At 42.9% G+C, this 11,070-nt stretch overlaps 1 long non-coding RNA gene across 3 annotated transcripts; it reads left to right on the top strand.

The window, feature by feature from the left end:
* The first annotated feature begins 1,893 nt into the window (after nucleotides 1-1,893).
* LOC134435776 (uncharacterized) lies at nucleotides 1,894-4,825 on the top strand. 3 transcript variants are annotated; one of them, XR_010032090.1, is made up of 6 exons: nucleotides 1,894-2,046; nucleotides 3,198-3,308; nucleotides 3,400-3,500; nucleotides 3,756-3,866; nucleotides 3,971-4,056; nucleotides 4,742-4,825. It is a non-coding gene; the product is annotated as an uncharacterized LOC134435776 (long non-coding RNA). The 3 variants fall into 3 exon arrangements; XR_010032089.1 differs by lacking the exon at nucleotides 1,894-2,046 and having other exon boundaries at nucleotides 3,011-3,308; XR_010032091.1 differs by lacking the exon at nucleotides 1,894-2,046 and having other exon boundaries at nucleotides 3,011-3,312.
* The last annotated feature ends 6,245 nt before the right edge of the window (nucleotides 4,826-11,070 follow it).

Here is an 11,070-nt window from a genome sequence, read left to right as displayed (position 1 = left end):
CCAGTTGGGCCTTATCTTTGCTGTCTGGCCCGGGGGCCCATGGAGTTATGCTCCGTCCCTGGCAGAGCGAGTGAGGTAGCGAGGGAGTGAACGAGGGTGATGGAGATGGAGATGGAGATGGAGATAGCACCTGTCCGCTCTTCTTCCAAAAGAACGAGGGAAGAGAATAGACGAGACGAGATGAGATGAGATGAACAGACACATGGACTCGTTGTACTATACCGCTCCTCATTCATTACTGTAAGGCCTCTCTCTCTCTCTCTCTCTCTCTCTCTCTCTCCCACGCTCACATCCAGCCATGTGAAGTCCTGTCACATTACCTGCATCCATCCATCAGGGCCTGACAGGATAGACACACAAGAGCTGTTTAGGGATGGACAGAATACGCACAGCAGGGAGAGGTCAGGCAGAGTATGGAGAGATAGAGAGGGAGAGAGAGAGGGGGTGGAGAGAGAGAGGGGGATGGAGAGGTGGGTGGAGAGAGGTGGGGGTAGAGGGGTCAGGCAGAGTATGGAGAGAGAGATTGGGAGGGAGAGAGAGGGGGGATGGAGAGGGGGCATGGAGAGAGAGATGGAGAGAGAGAGAAGAGTGAGATGGAGAGAGAGAGAGAGAGAGATGGAGAGAGAGAGGGAGGGAGAGAGGGGGATGGAGAGGGTGGTGGAGATTGAGATGGAGACAGAGAGAGAGAGAGAGAGAGAGAGAGATGAAGGAGGTGTAGAGGATGAGAATCACAAGTGGACAGGAACAGATGGAGAGTTAGGGGATAATAATGAAAAAAGAATTCTCTGAACAAGACTGAAGCCAAGTTCTCAAAACTGACAAAGATGGGAAGACTGTATACGTCACGTCAGGGACAGGAAGACAGGAGAGAGTGCAAGTGAGCGAGAGAATGAGAGAGAAAGAGAGCTTGAGCAGGAAGAAAAGAGAGTGAAATAACATGTAAGAAAGTGGGTAACACTTCCAAATAAGGGGCCATAATTAACAGTAAAGTAGCTATAACCTAGTACTTAAGTAAGGGTTAATAATCATTACTTAACGCCACATTAGACACATATTAATTTTTATTAATGCATAATGTTGAACACGCAGTTACTTAACTATAAGATAACTATTACCTTGTGTTACAATTTAACCCTCTGGTTGTGTTAGAAACATGGTTACGTTCATGGTGTTAACGGTCATAATTAACCGCCTACAAAAAGGTAATTGTACATTGATTAAAAATCTGATTTGCATATTTTGTGATTAAACCTTTCAGACATAATTTTGAAACATTTCCAAGGTGATTTAAATGTTAGGCTAACTAATGGATAAATAATACATGAATATTTTGGTTTGGGACTCCAAGAAGTGCAGTGCATGATGGGTACGCAATCTACAGACAACAATATTTATTTATTATTTATTCATTAGTTATGCCTTGCTTTTGTATTACACTCTAAAAAGAGCTGGGTTATTACTTTGACTAAACCCCTGGGTCAATTGCTTTTCTATGAAAAATGGGTTAAATATAACCCATATTGGGTCATTTTCCGTACCCATTACCTGGGTTATTCGCTAAACCCACATCAGCACCCAGGCCCTGGGTCATTTTAACCCTGTAATCTTGTCAAGATATTTGAATTTTGAATTTTACCGCCCGGACGCCATTGCCAAAACGGCTAGTAAACTACCAACGTCCAGAAGAAAGGACACCGGATGGCATGTGAAAGCATTGTTTAGGTAAGTGTGCGCCTTTTATTACATATAAACTTGCCATGCGGTGTAAATATGCGTCAGTCGTGAGTTCCTGTATGTGGCGAGTATATTAAGGCACATTTCATAGAAAGCTATACCCATTTCGAGTAGGCCTAATAGGAGGAAACGGTAACTAATCTTTTAAGGGGAGCAAATGAATAAGCACTTTGTCATAACTGCAGCGGTTTGCTATCCTGTGGTGGATTTGGGAATATATTTGCTACATTTCATTGGAAAGTAGTATGTTCGTCCAGCCTTCGTCCAGGTTCTGTCAACGGTGGTTAGTTAGCTAATAACCAAGACACTACGGTAAGTCATAATGTTAGCCCTTCTGGGATTCATTTGGTTGCTATTTAGCATAGTTCTAGCTTATAACGGATGGTTGGCTGTCAGTGGTTGGGCAGATTCTTTTTAGGTAGAGGGCTAAATGTGTCTACTCGACGATAAATTGAGGTTCAGTACACAGTGAGGCGATATACTTTCTATACGGGCTGTGATACTACTAGCCTAATGCAGGACGCAACTGACACAAATCTGAGAAATTAGGTAGCTAACTATATCTAGCCGCTACCTGGCTCCACTCAACCTAGAATTCTGTTCATAACGACAGCATTTTCGTTTGGGGGCCGCAAGCTGGCATCTGAAGGCTGTCTTCGGTTTCCACAAGTGTCATGTTAGTTCTACATACTGTAGGGGAGTCGACGGGCTTTCTTCTTTTTCTGTGTCAACTAGAACTAGTTTTATGAGAGCAAGTGCTTGTGTTGTGTGACTTCTCCTGACTCCTGCGATGTTCTTCCGAGGCCGAGCTCACTGCGACTTGCACCTTTCACAAGTCCGAACTCTGATAAAGGCAGAGGGAGGGATAGCTAGCTCGCGCATTAAATATTACCGGTATGTTAGGTGTGGTAAGTCGCATCGTGTGTTTGGGCAGCTTGCCTGTGCAAGAAAATGTTGTCGCGACAATTGTTTATTGTTTGTGTGTCAACTGGCGTTTCTTATCTCGTATGTGCTTTGCTTGCTTGATTTAGAGTCGTAGCTCTACGTAGCTGTTTGATAAATGCGGATGAAGGCTACGCGTGGAAAACGTGTTTACATTCACCAGTCGTTGTGTTCCAAAATTACTTAAATGCGGAGGGAATAGTTATCCAATTTCTTTCATTCACGAGCAGGGATGTGTTGCTTTGTTGACGCTACAGGGAAGTTTCCTGGTTTAAAGACATTTGTGGCTATAGGCAACAGCTACTTCAACATGCTTTGCATATTGTACTCTGTGCAGTATTTACGAAGGGACTGGTTGGTTTATATTTTTGTTTATGTAAATGAAAAATGTAAAGTTGTGTGTAGTAGTGAGACAAAAGCCTTTCATACATTTATTTAAGGTTGTCTGTTGTCTGTTTGAAGGTGTGTCTGCAAAGCTCTGAAACGTTTTGTCTTTTTTTATCTCTTCTGCTCTGGATAAGGTGGACTTCTCTCCTCTGACCGGTTACCAAGACAGCTGGGTGTGTAGGAAACTGGAACTAAGTCACTGAAGAAGTAAACCGATGAAAACCGATTTGGATTGTCTGAGAGATGTAAGTCAGTGAGTTCAGGATAAATGTGTATCAACTGTATTGTAGGCTTATTACTTGAACAATAAAATCACAACAACTGCTTATTTTTCAGCTGTAGGGCACAAGTAAGAGGAGAAGAATGCTGCTCAGCTGGGTCGGCGTCGGCCACACTACTTATTCAAGAAGCCCTTGGATATCATCGGCATGTATGAAGTAAGTTTTTAATGTCATGCACAACAGCAGGCGTGAATGCGCTTGCACACGCGCACACGCACGCACACACACACACACTAACAATGAGAGCTGGCCTGATATTGTTCTTTGATGCTGTGAATGTGTATGGAATGCCTACTGTCTGGTGTCACTTCAGACAATTTTGCTACGGTTTACTGTATGTTCTGTCTATCTTTCTGCCAAACTCTCAAACTTGTTGTCTGTCTTTTTGTCTTCCTCTTTGGGCACGGGCAGGCACAGTCATTCCGGTAGTCCGTTCCTCGATGGACGTGATGACCTGGCACCAAAACCGCTTAATGTGTACGGAGCTGTGTCTGCATCGAGGGAAGAACGCGGCACTGAAATGTGAGTGTATGATCCAAGAATTGTAAACATGGGTACCAGTTGTACTATATATTTCACAGTAAAATCCCAATTACTCATAGTTATTCATTCTTTTTCTGCTGTAGGACACAAATGAAAGAAGATTACTTCTGCTCTGCTGGGTCTGTGACACTATTTATCCGAGGAGTCCTCAAACATCAGGATGTAGGAAGTAAGATCTTTTTATGTCATGCATAATAGCCCATGCGTACACACACACACACACACCACACATATGCTCATACACACATGCACACACACACACACGTACAAAACATGCGCATGCACACCCCACTCTACACCACACACAGATAAACACACACAACCTTAAAGGGACACTGTGTGAGATTTTTTTTTGTTTATTTCCAGAATTCATGCTGCCCATTCACTTATGTTACCTTTTTCATTAATGCTTACCACCACCATCAAATTCTAAGCATTCATTATGAATTGAAAAATTGCACTTTTCATACATGAAAAGGGGGATCTTCTCCATGGTCCGCCATTTTGAATTTCCAAAATTAGCCATTTTTAGCTGCAAAAATGACTCTACTTGGACCATGCTAGAAAATATTTGTTTATTACTTAGTAAACTTTCATGCAAATATCAAATTTGGCAATATGCAGCCCAGTTTCAATGAGCAGCATAGTTGCAGTACCTTTTTTGACCATTTCCTGCACAGTGTCCCTTTAAAGGAAAATCCCTACTAGTTTCAACATCCAATTATATTGTTCTCACTACCACTGGTTTGTCAGGACCCAACAACGCAGTTTAGGATAAATGTGTATGTCAACTGTATTGTAGGCCTATTACTTTAACAATAAAATCACAATAACTGCTTATTTTTTGGCTGTAGGACACAAGTAAAAGGAGAAGAATGCTGCTCAGCTGGGTCGGCGGCCACACTACTTATTCAAGAAGCTCTTGGATATCATCGGCATGTATGAAGTAAGTTTTTAATGTCATGCACAACAGCAGGCGTGAATGCGCTCGCACACACGTGCGCACACACACACACACACACACTAACAATGAGAGCTGGCCTGATATTGTTCTTTGATGCTGTGAATGTGTATGGAATGCCTACTGTCTGGTGTCACTTCAGACAATTTTGCTACGGTTTACTGTATGTTCTGTCTATCTTTCTGCCAAACTCTCAAACTTGTTGTCTGTCTTTTTGTTTTCCTCTTTGGGCACCGGCAGGCACAGTCATTCCGGTAGTCCGTTCCTCGATGGACGTGATGACCTGGCACCAAAACCGCTTAATGTGTACGGAGCTGTGTCTGCATCGAGGGAAGAACGCGGCACTGAAATGTGAGTGTATGATCCAAGAATTGTAAACATGGGTACCAGTTGTACTATACATTTCACAGTAAAATCCCAATTACTCATAGTTATTCATTCTTTTTTCTGCTGTAGGACACAAATGAAAGAAGATTACTTCTGCTCTGCTGGGTCTGTGACACTATTTATCCGAGGAGTCCTCAAACATCAGGATGTAGGAAGTAAGATCTTTTTATGTCATGCATAACAGCCCATGCGTGCACGCACACACACACACACACACACACACACCACACATATGCTCATACACACATGCACACACACACACACGTACAAAACATGCGCATGCACACCCCACTCTACACCACACACAGATAAACACACACAACCTTAAAGGGACACTGTGTGAGATTTTTAGTTGTTTATTTCCAGAATTCATGCTGCCCATTCACTTATGTTACCTTTTTCATTAATGCTTACCACCACCATCAAATTCTAAGCATTCATTATGAATTGAAAAATTGCACTTTTCATACATGAAAAGGGGGATCTTCTCCATGGTCCGCCATTTTGAATTTCCAAAATTAGCCATTTTTAGCTGCAAAAATGACTCTACTTGGACCATGCTAGAAAATATTTGTTTATTACTTAGTAAACTTTCATGCAAATATCAAATTTGGCAATATGCAGCCCAGTTTCAATGAGCAGCATAGTTGCAGTACCTTTTTTGACCATTTCCTGCACAGTGTCCCTTTAAAGGAAAATCCCTACTAGTTTCAACATCCAATTATATTGTTCTCACTACCACTGGTTTGTCAGGACCCAACAACGCAGTTCAGGATAAATGTGTATGTCAACTGTATTGTAGGCCTATGACTTTAACAATAAAATCACAATAACTGCTTATTTTTTGGCTGTAGGACACAAGTAAAAGGAGAAGAATGCTGCTCAGCTGGGTCGGCGGCCACACTACTTATTCAAGAAGCTCTTGGATATCATCAGCATGTATGAAGTACGTTTTTTTTATATCAATGCACAACAGCAGGCGTTAATGCACACACACACTCACACACACACACAATGAGGCCTGATATTGTTCTTTGGTTCTGTGAATGTGTATGGAATGCCTACTGTGTGGTGTCACTTCAGACAATTTTGCTACAGTTTACTGTATGTTCTGTCTATTAGTTTGCCAAACTCTCAAACTTGTTGTCTTTCTTTTTGTCTTCCTCTTTGGGCACCGGTAGGCACAGTCATTCCGGTGCAGTCAAGTCAGAAATAACATTTTATATACCTGTGTGTGTGTGTGTGTGTGTGTGTGTGTGTGTGTGTGTGTGTGTGTGTGTATATATATTACATTACATTACATTATTACATTACATTGCATTTGGCAGACGCTTGATAACCAAAGCGACTTTCAAAAGAGGACATAATCAAGCCCACATCACAAGTAAATACAAAGTGTACAGGAGATATACAGAACAATATAATTTACCTAAACCATATTTATGATGACTGAGATGGAAAAGCCATGTCTTGGCCTAATCATTTACACTTTTCTTTTGTTTTGCTTTTTCAAGACTTGTGGTGAGATGCCAAGAGCTGCCATGAGGGATATGCAACCTGCAGCTTCACCGTGCTTTTGGGAGGTCATCTACTATGTGAACCTTAATATCTACAAGCCAGCTACTTTAAATCCTTGAAAGGGTAGTGATGTCAATCAAACCAGATCACGAGACAAGGTCCTGAGGTACAAACTGTCAATATAATTGCGACATCGCTCTCAGTTCTTTTGGACTGGATACATGCTGTGTTTTGAAATGTATTATTTGGATAACCACCCATCAGGGAATACCTTGTTTGTTAATGACAGATAGACCTGCCATGGACATGTAGTGCACACTTTGATGTTTTTTTATTTTAACGTTTTCTATGTTTTTTCAATGTTTTTTTATTTATGTTCTGTTATATGCTGGTTATGTAAGTACTGTATGGAATGTAGTGACTGTAGAGACCAAGACAAATTTCAACCTGGGGACCATTAAGTTCACTCCACTCTGTTAGCGCAGTTATGGATGCACTGTAAAGTTTGTAATTAACAAAAAGTACGGTGAGAAGCCTGTTTGTGCAGATGGACCTGCTGGCGGGTCTGTTTACTCATAGCTAAAAAGCAACATATTCTCTGTGCAAAGCACATGGGCTCTTCGCAAAGGGGTTAAACATTTTAATGTGCTGTTTTACAGTGTGCTATACAAAAGGTAAGGTGAAACTAAATTTTTGAATTTCTATAATTGTACAGTGTCACTGAAATCAAATGGTACATTGGTAAAACAGAACCATTTCCTTTAACCCCTTTTAGCAGACCCTATGTTTTAACTTTACTGTCACCAATATTGTAATGATTGAGTTTTAACCTGTTACTTAAAGCTCTTGGTAATGTCATAGCAATGTTGCTGTGATGTAGTTGAGTCTTTTCGGTCATGAGTGATCAGTCTTGCTGATAACCCATCTTTGCAAAGAGGCTAAAAAGATGCATGTAAATTCAATTAAGGTTTTATTGCTTCAATGCTATGATGTGTTAATGCTACACTGCTGTGATTTGCATCTTTATAGTATACTTTTATGAAATGTATTGTTAATTATCTACATTGTTCAGCAATAAAAAAAGAGATCTGAAATATTATGCATTCTTGTATTTTGTTTTTTAAATTGATCTCAATTGTATTGGTAAACAATTCTGGTATATTTCACCTTAATGTACTAATGTAAAGTCATAATTGTTTTTTGTAAATCTCCTTGCAATTTAAATACCCAATATAGGGTTAAAATATGAACCCAACAAAGAAGTCAATATGACCCAATAATGTGGTAGTAGGTCTGACCCATGTAATGGGTTCTTTTAACACAGCAATTTGGTCAGAATGACCCATTTAGTTGGTTTAGAGGAATGACCCAATCTGAGGGTTAAAATATTTTAACCCAGGCAAAGGGTAGGCCCAATACTGAACCAGGGCCTGGGTCAGAAAATAACCCAATTTGGGTTGTTTTTGACCCAGCCTTTTTAAGAGTGTAAGTAAGTGTTAATTTTGGTCCTTATGACCTAATAGCTATTTAACTATTAACTGTACCCTTACTTATTTATTAGTTAAACATGCTATGAACTTGTAACACAAGGTAATAGCTATCTAATAGTTAAGTAACTTCTACTAATGTTTCACATATGCATTAATAACAATTCATATGTGTCTAATTTGGTGTTAAGTAGTGATTATTAACCCTTACTAAAGTATTAGGTTATAGCTACTTTACTGTTAATAATGGACCCTTATTTGGAGGTGTTACCGTGTGTGTGTGTGTGTGTGTGTGTGTGTGTGTGTGAGAGAGAGAGAGAGAGAGAGAGAGAGAGAGAGAGAGAGAGAGATATGGAGGAAGAGAATGCTTGGGGACGCCACCAGAGTGCTCGCTCAGCATTGTGGGGAGCGATAAGAATTAGAGTGGAGTGAATCCATTCTGGAACACACACACCGGAATATAGAACTATAGCGTGCGGTCAACACCTCATGGGTAGTGAAGGTGGTGGTGGTGGTGGTGGTGGTGGTGTGTGTGTGCACATATGCGGGCAAGCTTGTCTTCACACAAATATGAACATCTGTGTGTGTGTGTGTGTGTGTGTGTGTGTGTGTGTGTGTGTGTGTGTGTGTGTGTGTGTGTGTGTTTGTGTGTGTGTTTGTCTGTCTGTGTCTGCAAGGTAAATGGGGTAACCAAGTAAATCGCACGACATCAGCAAGTAGAGCTCAGCTGGCTGTGCAGCCCCAGACGAGCCCCCAGTATACAGTATACGTTTAGTGTAGTGTAGCCAGTGACAGCTGTGGCTGGGCCTGGGACAAACAATTCTGAAAGGGCCACTTGCTCACTTGCTCACTGCACTGCATTATATTGCATTACACTTTTGCTGACACTTTTATCCAAAGCAACTTACAGTTAACAGGGTATTGGTTACAGTCCCCAATGCGGGTGTAGGTTCTTCTTGCTCAAGGGCAATTCAGCCATGGACAAAGGTTTAGTAGGGAATGGTAAGGGTGGGATTCGAACAGGCAACCCTCCGATCTAAAGCCCATATCCTTAACCAGGAACCATTGGGCTGCCCCAATGTGCAATATAATGAGGACACAATTTTGGGGCCCTCTTTTCTACCTGGGTCCGGGACAACTTACCCATTTGCCCACCCATGTCAGCTTCCCTGGGTGTAGTGCACCTGCACCAGGAAGAGAGAGATGGAGCTTTGAACAGCTGGCTGCCAGTGTTGCCAGATTGGGCGGTTGTCCGCCCAATTGGGCTACTTTTTTCTGGCGTTTTTTTCTGCAGTTTTGTGCCCATAGAAGTCAATGCAATTTGTTGAAATTGGGTGGAATTTATTGCCTTTTGGCGTTTTTTGAGAACCTTTTGGGCGGGATTTGATCAGACACATCTGGCAACACTGCTGGCTGCAGGTGCTGATTTGGGAGTAAGGACAGCAGAACGAGACCACCAAAGACTCCCTTCTGCTGACACCTTCAGATTCCTCTTCCTCCCCTTCCTCATCCACCTTCTCTCCTCCTCCTCCTCTCTCCTCCTCCTCCTCTCTGTCCCCCTCCTCTCTCCTCCGCCTCCACCAAAGACTCCCTTCTGCTGACACCTTCAGATTCTTCTTACTCTTCTTTCCTCCGCCTCCTCCTCCGCCTCATCCACCTTCTCGACTCCGCCCTCTTCCTCCTCTCTCCCCTTCCACCTCCTCCTCCTCCTCCTCATCCACCATCTCTCCTCCACCCCCTTCATCCTCCTCCTCTCCCCTTCCACCTCCTCTCTCTGCCCCCTCCTCCTCTTCCTCCCCATCTTCCTCCTCCTCTCTTATCCTTCTCCTCCTCCTCTCTCTACCTCCTCCTCTCTCATCTGCCTCCTCCTCTTCCTGTTCCTCCTCTCTCCTCCTCCCCCTCCTCTCCTCCTCCTCCACCTCCTACTCTCTCCTCCTGCTTCTCCTCCTCTTCCTCCTCCTCCTCCCCCTCCTCTCCTCATCCTCCACCTCCTCCTCCTCTCTCTTCCTCCTCCTCCTCCTCCTCCCTCCTCCTCCCCCTCTTCTCCTCCTCCTCCACCTCCTCCTCTCTCCTCCTCCTCCTTCTCCTCTCTCCTCCTCCTCCTCCTCCTCCTCCTCTCTCCTCCTCCTCCTCCACCTCCTCCTCTCTCCTCCTCCTCCTCCTCCTCCTCCTCCTCCATGAAGTGTCCCCATTCCTTCAGTATTGCAACATGCTTTCATTTCTTTCTTTCTGGAGCCCGGCCGTCATTAAATGTGCCATGCATGCAGAGATGGAGGAGAGCTAAATGCAGTAGTGCAATATGGCAGTGGAAGAAGAGGAGCTGACGGGGTGAAAGAAAGAAAGAAAGAAAGAAAGAAAGAAAGAAAGAAAGAAAGAAAGAAAGAAAGAAATGAAGGAAGGAGCTAAATGCAGTAGTGCAATATGGCAGTGGAAGAAGAGGAGCTGACGGGGTGAAAGAAAGAAAGAAAGAAAGAGAGAAAGAAAGAAAGAAAGGAAGGAAGGAAGGAAGGAAGAAAGAAAGAAAGGAAAGAAGAAAGGAAGGAAGGTATGAGGGGGCTGGTCATAGTAGACTGACAGTGAAGAGCTGACAGGGGTGCGGCATGACAGGTAGAGACAGATGGTGATTTTGATCCTGAATACATTAACGGTATACTGTGTACCAGGAAGTCTATATTAAATGGCTCATTTTGCCAGATTTGTTGTTCGCTGTGTTTGTGTGCTCAAGCCTGGCGGTTTTCCTTGACTACTGAGTGTAATATGGGCAAAAGGAACACGTGTAAATGTGATGCTTTTTATCCAGTGGCCTACAGTCGCGCCTAATGTGGTAAAG

This window comes from Engraulis encrasicolus, chromosome 20 (assembly GCF_034702125.1).
Source record: "Engraulis encrasicolus isolate BLACKSEA-1 chromosome 20, IST_EnEncr_1.0, whole genome shotgun sequence".
Taxonomy (NCBI): domain Eukaryota; kingdom Metazoa; phylum Chordata; class Actinopteri; order Clupeiformes; family Engraulidae; genus Engraulis; species Engraulis encrasicolus.
The sequence above is the reverse complement of the archived record's forward strand: the minus strand, read 5'-3'. Positions and strand labels throughout refer to the sequence as shown.